Here is a 12,389-nt window from a genome sequence, read left to right on the forward strand (position 1 = left end):
TGTGATGGGCAACAAGGTGGTGAGAAGCACCTCAGGGTGGCTTTGTGGGAAGCCTCCTGTCCCCCGCTCCTGGGTCTGGCTTTTTCCTCCAGAGTCACCTTGAGAGGCAAAAGCCCCGCGCTATCTCCCTCCCCCACGTGTCTAGTTCCGCGTCTGTAAGAGGCTTTCCGCAGACCCTTTCAAGGGCTGCCCTGCCTGCCTGCCCAAGAGTCTTGGTGGGCAGATTGAGAAGGGAATGGGATGGCAGAGTTGCTGAGCTCAGAGCACGGGGCTCTCCTCTGAACTCAGGGGCTGGCTGTTCTAACGGTGTTTGCTCACTTTCTCCAGCTGAGCCGCACAGTTTGGTTGGACCGATCCCGACTCCTTCTCCCGTCCCCACGCTGAGCCACGCCTGGTCTGCTGCGGAGGACCTTGGTCCCCACATGCCTCTCTGGGTCCTGGAAACTCAGCACCTTTGCCTCTGCTCTGACCTCCAGCCCCGTGTCTAAGTGCCCCTTGGACATCCTGCAGACTGGAGTCTTTGTTACCAGCTTTCCACTTATTCTGGGGCTCCAGCTCTGCCCCACGTCATGAGGAACCAGGAGGAAGGCTCCCTGAGAGGTTTCTCAGGGCCCAAAGTCCAGAGGAAAACAGGCTAACTCACCTGCTTCTGCCTGGTTCTATACTTTGGCCCAGAAAGTAACTGCACAAATGTAGGGTAGAGAAGTATGACTTAGCAGCAACATAGAAAACAAAACTTAGGATTTGAGTTTATGATAAGCTGGGGCTTCCCTAGTGGCTCAGACGGTAAAGAATCTGCCTGCAACACAGGAGACTGGGTTTGATCCCTAGGTCCGGAAGATCCCCTGGAGAAGGGAATGGCAACCCACTCCAGTATTCTTGTCTGAAAAATCCCATGGACAGAGGAGCCTAGTGGACTGCAGTCCATGGGATTGCAAAGAGTCAGACACAACTGAGCAACTAACACTTTCACTTTGTGGGACTCAACGTTGTCCTAATGTTGTGGCTGCCCAAAGAGCAAGCTCTATCTTTGGTTGTATTATTAGAAATACGAGCTGGAAAATGAGGGAGGTGATATTTCTACTCTGCTCAGTAGTGCTCAGATTATACTTGGTTTATTAGGTTTGATTGTGGTTTCACATATTAAGAAGGGTCCACACAAGTCTGAAAGTGAGAAAAAAGTGATCAGAATGGTGAGTGGACTTGAAAATAGGTCACTTCACTCTGAGAAAGGATTAAGAGAAGGGGCTATTTAGTCCGGGGAAGTGATGGCTGGGGAGTGGAGGGAGGGATATGATTGCTGTTTTCAAACACCTGAAGATAACGCCATGTAAAAGGGGTTTATGTTTGTTCTTAGCGGTCTCACGGGATAGGATGAGGGGTTGCGTTTTTTTCCTATCAGCAGTTCCTCATAGAAGTACCTTCTCAGAAACAGACCGCAGAGGGCACAGGCAGGCAGCAAAGGAAACCAGATGGATCTGGAGTCAGTGTAGCCCCCGGAAGAGGGTGAAGTCTCACCCCAAAGTGGAGGATGAGGCACGCTTTCTGCATACACCACTGGGAGGTACAGAACACCTGTCTGAACAGGCGGAGCCAAAGGGCTAAACCCAAGTCTGTAAATCATGTCGAGGCCTCTTTCTGCCATGGTGAATGCCTTTCCCTCCCACTTCGTTGTATCCCCGTAGTTGACTTGCCTCGTGCCAGTGGTGTGTCCCTAGGAGTGTAGTCTGGGGTTGCTGTTCACTAGCCAGCCCTTAGTATGCTGGCTGTTTCCTAAGGCCACATCCCCACTCTGCACACACAATCTTGTGACCTGGTGCACGCCTCTGTAACACGTCACTTTATGGGTATTGATTTCTTGCCTTTCTCTCTCTTGAGATCATGAACCTCTTAAAAGAAAGGGAAGCCAGCGCGTAGAAGTTCCTGGCTTGGGGTAAGTCCTCAGTGAACATTTGTTGACTGGGTGAAGGTAGGGGAGAGCTCTGAATGGGAGACTTGGGGTCCGGAGCTAACACCCCTCCCCCACCCACCTGCCCCCATTTCACTCCAGTATGGATCAGAACCGTATTGGATTTCACTCCAGTATGGTCCCAGAGTTTCCGGACCAGCTCTTTTCCTGCTCTGGGGGCTCTGACAGCTTGCTGTCTACTCTTCCATTTCTGGGCTGGAGGGCCCTCATTCTGGAGGTGGGTGTGTTCTCCAGAGATTGGACAGGGGGTGAAGCCTGTCTTTTGTGGGTCTCCTCTCCCAGACCCCTCCCTCCCAGGGCCTAATCTAGTCCTTCAGGTGAGAGGCTTGACTTTGATGCCTGCCCCTGTGCCCATACTGGGCAGAAGAGGGGGCCCAGGGGACATTAGAGCAGGTGAGAGCCAAGTCCTTGTCTCCCTGGTGGCTCAGGCAGTAAAGAATCTGCCTGCAACGCAGGAGACCTGGGTTTGATCCCTGGGTTAGGAAGATCCCTTGGAGGAGGGCATGGCAACCCACTCCAGGATTCTTGCCTGGAGAATCCCATGGACAGAGAAGCCTGGCGGGCTACAGTCCTTGGGGTCACAAAGAGTCGGACACGACTGAGTGACTAAGCACAGCATAGCACAGCAACCACTCTGGGCACTTTCTGCAGTTATCTGCTCCCCTAAACATCTCTGCAACTTGCCTGGAGGTTTTGTGGGTTGGGGGAAATTCCATTTCCCTGGAGAATGCTTTTTGGAGATTTTATTTTACTCTGTCAACATCTGAATACTACTTGAGGACAGCAGAGGGGTGGGGGAGCGTTCTTAATAGAATAGGCTTGGATAAGCTAAAGCGGTTCAGGTTATTCAATACCCAGCGCGGTGCATGCTCAGTCACGTCTGATCTGTGCGACCCTGTGAACTGTCGCCCTCTAGGCTCTTCCATCCATGGAATTCTGCAGGCAAGAGTACTGGAGTGGGTTGTCATTTCCTTCTCCAGGGGATCTTCTCCACCCAGGGATCGAACCTGAGTCTCTTGCATCTCCTGTGTTGGCAAGTGGATTCTTTACCACTGCACGACCTGAGAAGCCCCTGGACACCAAGAGGGGAATTCAAAAACACTGAGCTAGAGAGAGCTTGCATCTTCCTCTGTCCTTGACTCCTGACCCTCACCATTTGGAGAATTAGAGGGTTTGAAGACCAGAGGAGAGACAGGTGCCATTTGTTAACTGAGATCTTCACTCAACCTTTATTGTGCACCTACTATGTGCCAGATACTCCATCAGATGCTGGAGATAGATGGATGACTCAGATTCAGCCCTGGGACACAGAGGCTTTCCAGTGCAGTGAGGGAGCCAGCATGGTGATCTGCGCTACAGGAGGGAGGGGCACGGACGGAGCCCCTGCATTAGCCAGTAGCGGCCAAGAGAGAGGAGCCTCTGTCCCTGCCTAGCAGATCAGGAGGACGTCACAGAGAGATGCCACCCCGATGAGCTCAGAAATGCAAGAGGACATGTGCCAACCGGAGAAAAGAGAGGATTTGGTGTGGGGACTCCTCGGGGTGGCAGAGCTGAGCAGGCGTGGGCAGGTTGCCTTCCTCCTAAAGTAAAAGATGAAAAAATGCAAGCTGTACCCTGGGTCACTGCCCAGACAGCAGGTTTACTACCCGGGGGGTCTGGAGTGAAGGGTGGGAGGGGATTGAAAGAGCCCACCCTGTAGAGGAGGAAAAAAGATCTAAGCTAAACTTCATCAGCACCTCAGCGAGATGGATCGACGCAGGTAATCAAATTTGGCAATCTCCGCTGGCTGCCTCAGTGCGTGTTTTTGTACGTTTCATGAGATGCCAGTTAGAATCTGCTAAATAAAGAGGGAAGATTGGCAGAAGAGGGGCAAATTTTAATGGGGAGAAACTGACTGGTGAGCTGGTAAATGGAGATAGGCAGACCTGAGGCCTCTAGAATGCTTAGGTCAGCACCGGGAAGGGTTGGTGCGTGCATAAGTGTGTGCGTGCATAAGTGTGTGTGTGCACACAGGTACCTGCAGCTAATTAATAACATCATGGCATTTTAGCCTGGTTTACGTACTAGTCACAGAAAGGCAATTAGGTGGGCAAAATGAAGGAGGTAGAAAAAGAGGGGAGGATTGGACAGTGGCAAAACTTTTCTGTGAAAGGTTCCAACCCTCGCTGGGTTGTTCGAGGGCGTGGTGAGCCAAGTCTGGGTCTCAACTCTTAGATGAGACAATTAAGAGACCAACCCTTCAGGCTGGGGAGTCGTTTGGGGGCTCAGAGCACAGGTCTCAGCTCTCATCCGACGCTGGCGAGTGCCAGCTCATCTATCGTGCCGAGTGCTGGAGAAGCCCACGCCGGTGCTGAGTTCAGCAGTTCTGAGCAATAGAGCAATAAACCAGTCTGGGAGCCCTGTCGCTGCAGTGGAGGGGGATAATCCTACAATTTAATAAGCAGGAACACGCGGCAGGACTGAAGCAAATTGGGTGGAGGTGATGAGATTGCAGTGCCTTCCCGGTGGAGAGAAGCATGTGAGCAGTTCAGGGTTTATGACACTGGTTTGGGGGGGTGGCGGATGAGGGGGCGATGAAGAAGAAGAGGGCCCAAACTCCACTGGGAACCAGGGGATTCACTTTTCAAAGGCTAGGAGAATGGATGACCTAAGTCTATTCAGCTTCATTTGAAGCGCAGGACGGGGAGGAGCTGTAGAAGGATCCATTCTTACTGAAGTGGGCTGAACCAGGTCTCAGGTGCTCTGAGGTGGGAAGAGGGGTCAGACTCCATTCATTGCTAATTGTGCAATTTACCCAAGTCACAGGTCACTCTTGTTTCCTGCCCTGTAACGAGGACGTAAGAGTGACGCCTGGAAAGGCCTGGGAATATTTCCCTGAAACCATGAAGGACTTTAGAATCATTAAGAGTGTTTATCACACCTGAGGTCCCCAAGCATTAAAAGGCAGAGTGGTATGGACTCAGGAAATTGCTAGGTGGGCCCTGTTTCTGGTTTCGTGTTGGATGAGGAGGACCTGGGGGACTTCCCCAGTTTTCAACTCAACCTAGAGATACACCGCAGCTGTAAGAGCCAGTTGTTAGCATTTCAGGAAGTAGTTTCCCATCTGGCTGTTACCTGTGTTGGTTGCTTGAAATCAGCTGGAGTGGGAGGACCGACACCTCGCTGCAAATCAGGGTCCTCCTGGGCGCTGGTGTCAAGGTTTCCCAGCCCATCCCTGACCCCACATTTCCCCCTTCACTGGTTCTCCGTGTTACTTCCCCAAGGCCGGCTTCCCAGCCTGGTTTCTCCTCAGTAACGCTCAGCACGTTGGGGCAGGGATGGGAGGGCCCCCTTCAGGGCCAAGCTCTGGTTCCCCTGGGCTGCTTCCTGTTTTCAGAGGAGGCCGTCCGTACGTCTGTTTGTTTAGCTCTGTGCTTTTGATCACACTCTTCCCTCCACGAATAGCTCTCTTATGATAACTATGCCAGGCCTGTATAGTCCACACGGCACAGACATCGTGCAGATATGGAAACTGAGGTTCAGCAGGCCATATGAGATAACCTAACTGGGAAGTGTGAGGATTGAGATTTGAGAAGGGATTTTTCCTGACCTGGGGCCAGGGCTTTTGCCGTTACTCTTCCCAGCACATTTTCGTAGGGAACATTTTCGATGTCATTTTTCTCTTCCCCACAGAACCCAGCTCAGTGCCCTGCACGGTGTCAGGGTTTACCGTCTGCGTGATGAATTGACTAAAACGTCCCTTCCTCTCAGTCACGTCTTTTGTGATAAAAATGAGGTGGGGATTAGGGAGGAATTATAGCATGGTATTACTTCTACAGAGTCAACCTTGTCCTCAGCAAAGTCCTGAGCATATCCACCCCAGTCCCCACCCCGTGGGTACTCAGCTAGAAGTTCCCTTGAGAGTGAAGCCTGGGGTGTGTGTGAATGCTGCAGAAAAGGTTTCAACAGCGACACACGTCCGCGCACGTGCAGCAGAAGAATATTATGAACAAAATGTGCTGCTGTTATAGTGCCCGTGTCAGACCTTCTAAGCTACCGTAAAGCTCTTCTTCCTCTTCATCATGTTGTAGCCAGGACAGCAGTTTAACATTTCCCTTAAATGTGAGGACGGCGGGCGGGGGGGTCCATGTGAGAATGAAAGTGAACACGTAAATGGACTTTTTGCAGTGAAGAAGAGGCCCTTCCAAAGGTTTTCCTTGTCGATGTATTTATTCATCATTTATTTCTTTGTGTCTTTAAGGGTCCCCTTCATCTCCACCACAAGAAAAAAACATAATAAAAGTAGGGAATGGTAATGATTTAACAATGAGATTTTTCCTATTTCTGCATAGGCCTAGCGCTTCTTTCTGTTTGGGCCTGAAGATACGTGTCTTATTCTTATTCCTCAGCCAGTTTAAAAGGAAATAGAGACGCTTCCCTGCTCCTGTCTTTTCTGAGCTGTGAGAGCCAATGCCCCACAGGGGCCAAGGGGCACCCGCTGGGTTTCCTGTGACGGAGAGTCAAGAGCTAAGTGTGTCTTCTTTCCCATGAAGGTTCTGCCAGGTCGACGGTAGGTGAAATTATAGGCTTACCTCCGGCCAGTGTTTTGAAGACCTGCGGTGTTCCTATTCTTTTCCAGCTAAGCTCTGATGTGTGCAGACTCCCTGTAATTATGGTATAATTGGATTTAACTATAGGGGTAGAACTAGTTTTCAACCAAGTCCTCCTCAAATAATTTGTTGCTTATTAGGAAAAAAGGGTACTCGTATTGGTTTTAGTGGCATATATGGCTCCCCTCGACTCCCCAAGGGAGAAAGCAATCGCTGGTATGAGCCCAAGGGATTTAGTGGGGTTGGTTGAATCACAGCGCCCTTGTATCCTAGCTCTGAACATTCCAGAAGATTCACTTTCTCTGAAAAGGAAATCAGACATGAGGCTTTATAAGGTCCCAAAGTGAAATGATTCAGTCTTTCTCACTCCTGTGGTGAAGTTTATTCTCAACGTCCAGAATTTATAAACTGGAGTCTGTGGGTTGAACCTGGGAATGGGTTAGGGCTACAGATATAAATAAGGTGGTTTCACATAAAATTCCACATTTCAGCTTCTCCTGAAAAAAGAAAAAATCTGTCCATTTTGGGCTGGAAGCCCTTGTTTACTATACTTTGAGGGCAGGAGGAGAAGGGGACGACAGAGGATGAGAGGGTTGGATGGCATCACCGACTCAGTGGACATGGGTTTGGGTGGATTCCAGGAGTTGGTGATGGACAGGGAGGCCTGGTGTGCTGCGGTTCACGGGGTCGCAAAGAGTCGGACACGACTGAGCGACTGAACTGAACTGAATCTCAGGTCCTTTCAGGAAGGCAATGAGATTACCACTCACCCTCCAGTCCTCATCACTCATTTAACCTTCTTGACTGATGGCTTTTGAATGATTTGTATCCTTGGGTCTCTGAGGTCCCTCTCTCAATTTGCATCCACCCCACCCCTCCATCTCTCAGTAACATGAAATCATCTTTTATTGAAGGCAGTGTGATGTAATGCCAAAAATAAGGTCTTTCGGGTTGGAGAAACTTGTTAAACCCCCCTCCCCCTTCCTTGTTCATTAACTATGCTACTTTGGGTGAACAACTTTACATTTCTGATCACTGTTTCCACATCTGGGACTTCCCTGATGCCATGTCACAGGTGTGAGCTCCAGCGTAATCCTTGGCACATGGTGAATGGTCAGTAAATATTAGTTTCCCATGCTCTCATTCTGCCCTAAATGGAAACAGAGAAGGCTATTGCTATCAGCCAATGTCACAGACTTCCTTGCGCTGAAAGGCATCTGGGAAGTTTGTCTTGTTTACTTCTCTGCCTCTGCCTTAACTCTCCCACGCAGGTGAAAGGCAGAGAGAGGCAAACCCACTTGCTCAAGGTTACTCAGCGAATAACAAGTAAACTCAGGTGTCCCGGGCTCTTAGCCGAGGGCTCATTTCACTGGAGACAGCCTGCCAGACCCACACAGATTCTTTCCAGCAGAATCGAGGATGGAGTGAGCGTGGGATTTCTGTTGCTCGGGGCTTGAGAAAACGGTTGCAGACAATGAGTGGTTTGAGTGTCTGAAAAGAAGCATCAGGGAGTGGATCTGAATTAATCACACGATTAAAGCTCTGCCAGTTCACTCTTTAATGATGCAGATTGCCTTACCTTCCTTTTTGAGGTGACTATGCAATAAAGGTGTGTCATCTAGGTCAGCACCTTAACTCAGCATCTCTGGCTGTGTCTTAAAGTGAAGTAAAAATGATATCAAATAGCTGACCCAGGCTCTTCTCCCTCTCACCACCAAGATCCCTGGGACATGTGGCCATCAGACATGTGTCTTCACTTGCAAATGGCCCCAAAGATATGGTTAAGTGGAGGCCAGGTAGGGTCTTGGGCAATAACGCCACCTTCCTATAAAGTGATTCAAACTCCCTGAGGTCTGGGAGTTACAAGACCAGGATTCCAGCCCCACACTTGCTCTCAAGGATCTGTGTGACCCTGGACAAATCTCTCCACATCTGTGGATCTTAGTTTTCTCATATGTCAAGTGATGGAGGTAGAAAGACAAACTCTTAAGGTTTCCTTCAGCTGCAACAGTCTTAGATGACTATTAATGTATAACTTAACTCCTCAAAAGGTTGAAGATAGACTTCAGAAAGAATCCAAATCAGGTTTCTGAGGGACAGGAGGAAGGTTATGACCCTAGAACGCACCAGAGAGAGACAAAGGTCAAGGGATCAGATTCCATGATTTTTATTTACAATCCTTGGGACTCCCAATGAGCTTGAAGAATGCTGGGCTGCTGAGTCGTTTTGGTGGAACACAGCGTCAGGGTCTGAAGATGGTGCCCTGGAGGTGGGTGATGAGGTGCTGAGGTAGCAAATAGAAGGCTTTGCAATTCCATCCTTAGGTTTAGAGACTGAGCAATGCGTCTTTGGGTTTCACTCACACTTACCTACCTCAGAAATGTTAGATGTGGGAAGACTGTGTGAGTCAGGGATGAGATTTTAACAAGACTCGCTCTTTAGTTGGGGTCAGACCAAAGATAGGAGTAAGGAGGAAGAAGGTGATGGATTTCTCTTTCATAACCGAGTGGTTTCCAGCATACCATTTAGTCACTCTGAATCTCTGGGGTTGATGTCCTTCTTAGGGCTAATCCGATTCTGTTCCTTGAGCATATCCAAGTCTTTGAGGAGGGCGGCTTTAGCCAGAGCCAGAGACAGTGCATGGATATTGACCTTTCTTTTGACACGTGACTTTGAACTTGGCTCAGGACCACTAGAACTGGAGCTTGGCATTTCTTCTGTTGCCTGTATCCTACAGAGCTCTTGGACTTACCCAACAACTCGAGAAATTAGGAAAACCCTGTGGAAATGGAGAGGCAGACTTGAATTGGTCTAGACTAGACTGTAGCGGTCTTGGTTTTGCTGGGACTCTGATTCCAAGCCAACCATGCCCTCCCTTGCTTTCTTACAGAGGTATTCATGCTGTGCCCCTATAGATGCTGCGTACAGCAGCCACGGTTCTTCTGACCCCATGAACCAGCATCCCTGACTTATTTCTCTCCTCCTGTCTTATTCTACCCTTCATCTATGCTGCTGAATGGCCTTCATAATGGATTTTTTTTTTCTTCAGCTGCTCCCACCCATGGTGATCTCTTTGGCACCAACCTGCTGTGGCCATAACATTCTGAACCCTTCCGTCTGGCTTTTAATTCCATGTTGCCTTGTATTGTTGTCCAGGTGTTTCACGCTGTTCTTTCACTTCTTCACAACCTCGCCAGATTGCACATTCTTGGAGCCAGGGACCATGTCTTCTTGAATCACCCCTGACCCAAGCTTGCTGGCCTGAGTGTCACAGATTTTTGTAGGGGACTATCCCTCCTGCCTCCACGCACTTCCTCCAGCTCCCGCTTTGCTCCTGCCCAAGACAGACTTTCCTTTTCAGCTGTGGCCTGCTGCTGCCCTAGCATGCCTGCTGCAAACCAGCTTGAAGTAAGCTGTCTGTAAGTGCCCTGGTGAGTCAACCGGGCCCCTCCTTGGAGACCAGGAATTCTGAGGTCTTGCAGGCACTTGCCTGCCCATCTGTGGAATGATTCCACAGCCAGCCCCCATCTTGCCTCTGGGAACGCTCCTTACTTTTACCTTGCTCCAGTAAGCTGCTTCCCTCCTCCACTGGCTGCCCTGACTTGTCAGGTATAGATGGCAGGGCAACTCCAAAGAGCCAGGCTTTGGTGGGGAGAGATGGGACTCTTTGCTTTGAGAGCCAGAACACTGTGGGATTCTGCTGGGTTTACTTTGGTAAACCCAGGAGAAAGAGGAGAAACCACTGAGTCATGGCTTTAAAAAAAAAAAAAAGTCTTCCTTCAAAGAGAGCCAGAGTAGGGTGGGGAAGAAGAGACCAGGGCTCCGATTTGGCTTGGGCCAGCGATTTGCTGTGTCATCTTGTATGAGTCACTTATCCTCTCTTATTCTCAAACTCCTCTTCTGTTAAGTGAGGCAGTCAGAGTAAAGCAGTAGATCTCGAATTTATAAAGCAGAAGCACTTATATCACATGAAATCTTGTGAAGAATTTCACTTTCTATAACAGAGAAGCAGAGTCATTCTGATTAATCCTGGGATACAGAGGGGTTCTTGGTTTCCTTCTGGTCTTTCAAATCATCCCCTCAAAATACATCATTAGAAGTTCCCAGGAGCCCAGTTTGAAGAGCACTGAGAAGGATGCTCTCAATGGTCCTTCTAGGTCTGACCATCTTGCCCCTCACTGTGCAGTTCTTGGGCTGGCAATAGCACCTGGGAGCTTGTTAGGAAGGCAGTGTTTCAAGTCTTCTTCAAGACCTACTGAATCAGAACTCACGTCCTCAGATTCTCAAGACCCCCAGATTTGAGAAGCGCTGGTCTGTACACACAGCTGGGGGTCACGAGCACCAAGGGGGTATCGTGTCTTTCATCGTCTTACATGGGCCTGGTCAGTGGGTTGAAAGCGTGGCTCACATCTCTGTCTTGAGACTCGTATGTTTCAGTGCATTCGTGGTCCCCTGGGTGGGGAACCAGCTCTGGGAAACAGTGAGGCTTGTCCTTGGCTTAGCTGAGGAGGACCTAGAAGGGAAACCAGTTGGTTCTGCAGGATCCATGTTCGGAAATGCTGGAGACACAGCATCTCAAAGAGGGATTTGTGTTTCTAGTGCGGAAGTGCTCACTGCTGATGGCTTAGGAGAATGTCTCTACTAGACCATGTGCTTTTCTTTCCATTTGGTTTCTTTTCTTGTCTCCTGACCCCTTCAGCACCTGGGGGTGTGACAGCTGGGCTTGGACCTAGAAAACCCGTATTTTAGTCCGAGCTCTGCCCTTTTCCAGTGTTGCTTTAGCTTCTCTGCCTCTCTGGGCCTATCTGTAACAGCACAGTAACCCAGCAGAGCTGTGAACTGAAACTGGAGAAGTTCTTCTGGTCAATCATAAAGTGCTGAAAGCTCAGGAATATTTTTGTATCAACTCTGAGCTATAAAAACACCCAGAGTTTAGCTTCAACTGACTCAGAAGCCACAAACATCCATATGAATCTTGCAGCTGGTATCTTGTGTCAGACTAAGCTTTTCCTTGAAATCCAGGTTTCCTCATAGTTAGCCCTGTTGGTGGTTCTTAGGTACCCTTCATCAGAGTTGATAAATCAATACTTGATTTTCTTTGAAATAGTAATGCGGGATATTAGAAGGAGGAAAATAAATCTGAAACTATTCTAAAATGAAAAATTAAAAAGTTTATTAAAAATCCAAAAATAAAAGAAAAAATAAAGAGAAGAAAAATAGGTCTTACTCTCTTAAAAACTCTCTTGTCCTTAGAAAAGGCCTGGAGCCCCTTCCTGGTGTGTTTTCTTGATTTGGTGAGAAAGTTGGGATGAGATGTGTCTTGAGTCAACCTTGAAAATGAACTTGCTATTTTTTTTTCTTTTATCAGTTAATGTTTTAAAGGCCACTTCTGTAAACAAACAAACAAACACAAACTCTTTCTGGTAATTTAAAAACGTGTTTGTGCTGTTGGGGGGATATTTCAAAAAATCTGTGTGTTTCTGGTGCTTTCCATGTTGACAGAAGAATTTGAATGTCATTTAATAAGACCTTTAGGATTTTCTTATGATTTCTCATTTCCTCACTCTTTTTTGAAAAACCTAAAATCTTCCTCAGCCAAGAATAAACAGATTTTAGCCCCGAAGGGGTGGGCTTGGTTTGACATTTAAGCATGGAATGGAGGGAGGCTCCTGACTTGGCAGGCAGCCTGTGCCCCACCCTGGCTCCGCTCGGGCACTGAGGTACGCCGCCCTCTCCCTTCTCTGTGCTCAGCTTGGCCCCTGCCACGTCACCCCACCCCACCCCACCCCACCCCACCTACTAACGGCCTTCTTTCCAAGGGCACCTACAGA

At 48.9% G+C, this 12,389-nt stretch overlaps 1 long non-coding RNA gene across 3 annotated transcripts in view; it reads left to right on the top strand.

Annotated features, from left to right (window-relative positions):
* Positions 1–1,872: 1,872 nt before the first annotated feature.
* The window catches only part of LOC133228175 (uncharacterized), a 38,358-nt gene continuing 27,841 nt past the window's right edge, over positions 1,873–12,389 (top strand). For all 3 annotated transcript variants that reach the window (XR_009730112.1, XR_009730113.1, XR_009730114.1), the window contains exons 1-2: positions 1,873–1,933; positions 2,886–3,728. This is a non-coding gene — a long non-coding RNA (uncharacterized LOC133228175). The remainder of the gene's footprint in view (positions 1,934–2,885; positions 3,729–12,389) is intronic.

This window comes from Bos javanicus, chromosome 16 (assembly GCF_032452875.1).
Source record: "Bos javanicus breed banteng chromosome 16, ARS-OSU_banteng_1.0, whole genome shotgun sequence".
Taxonomy (NCBI): domain Eukaryota; kingdom Metazoa; phylum Chordata; class Mammalia; order Artiodactyla; family Bovidae; genus Bos; species Bos javanicus.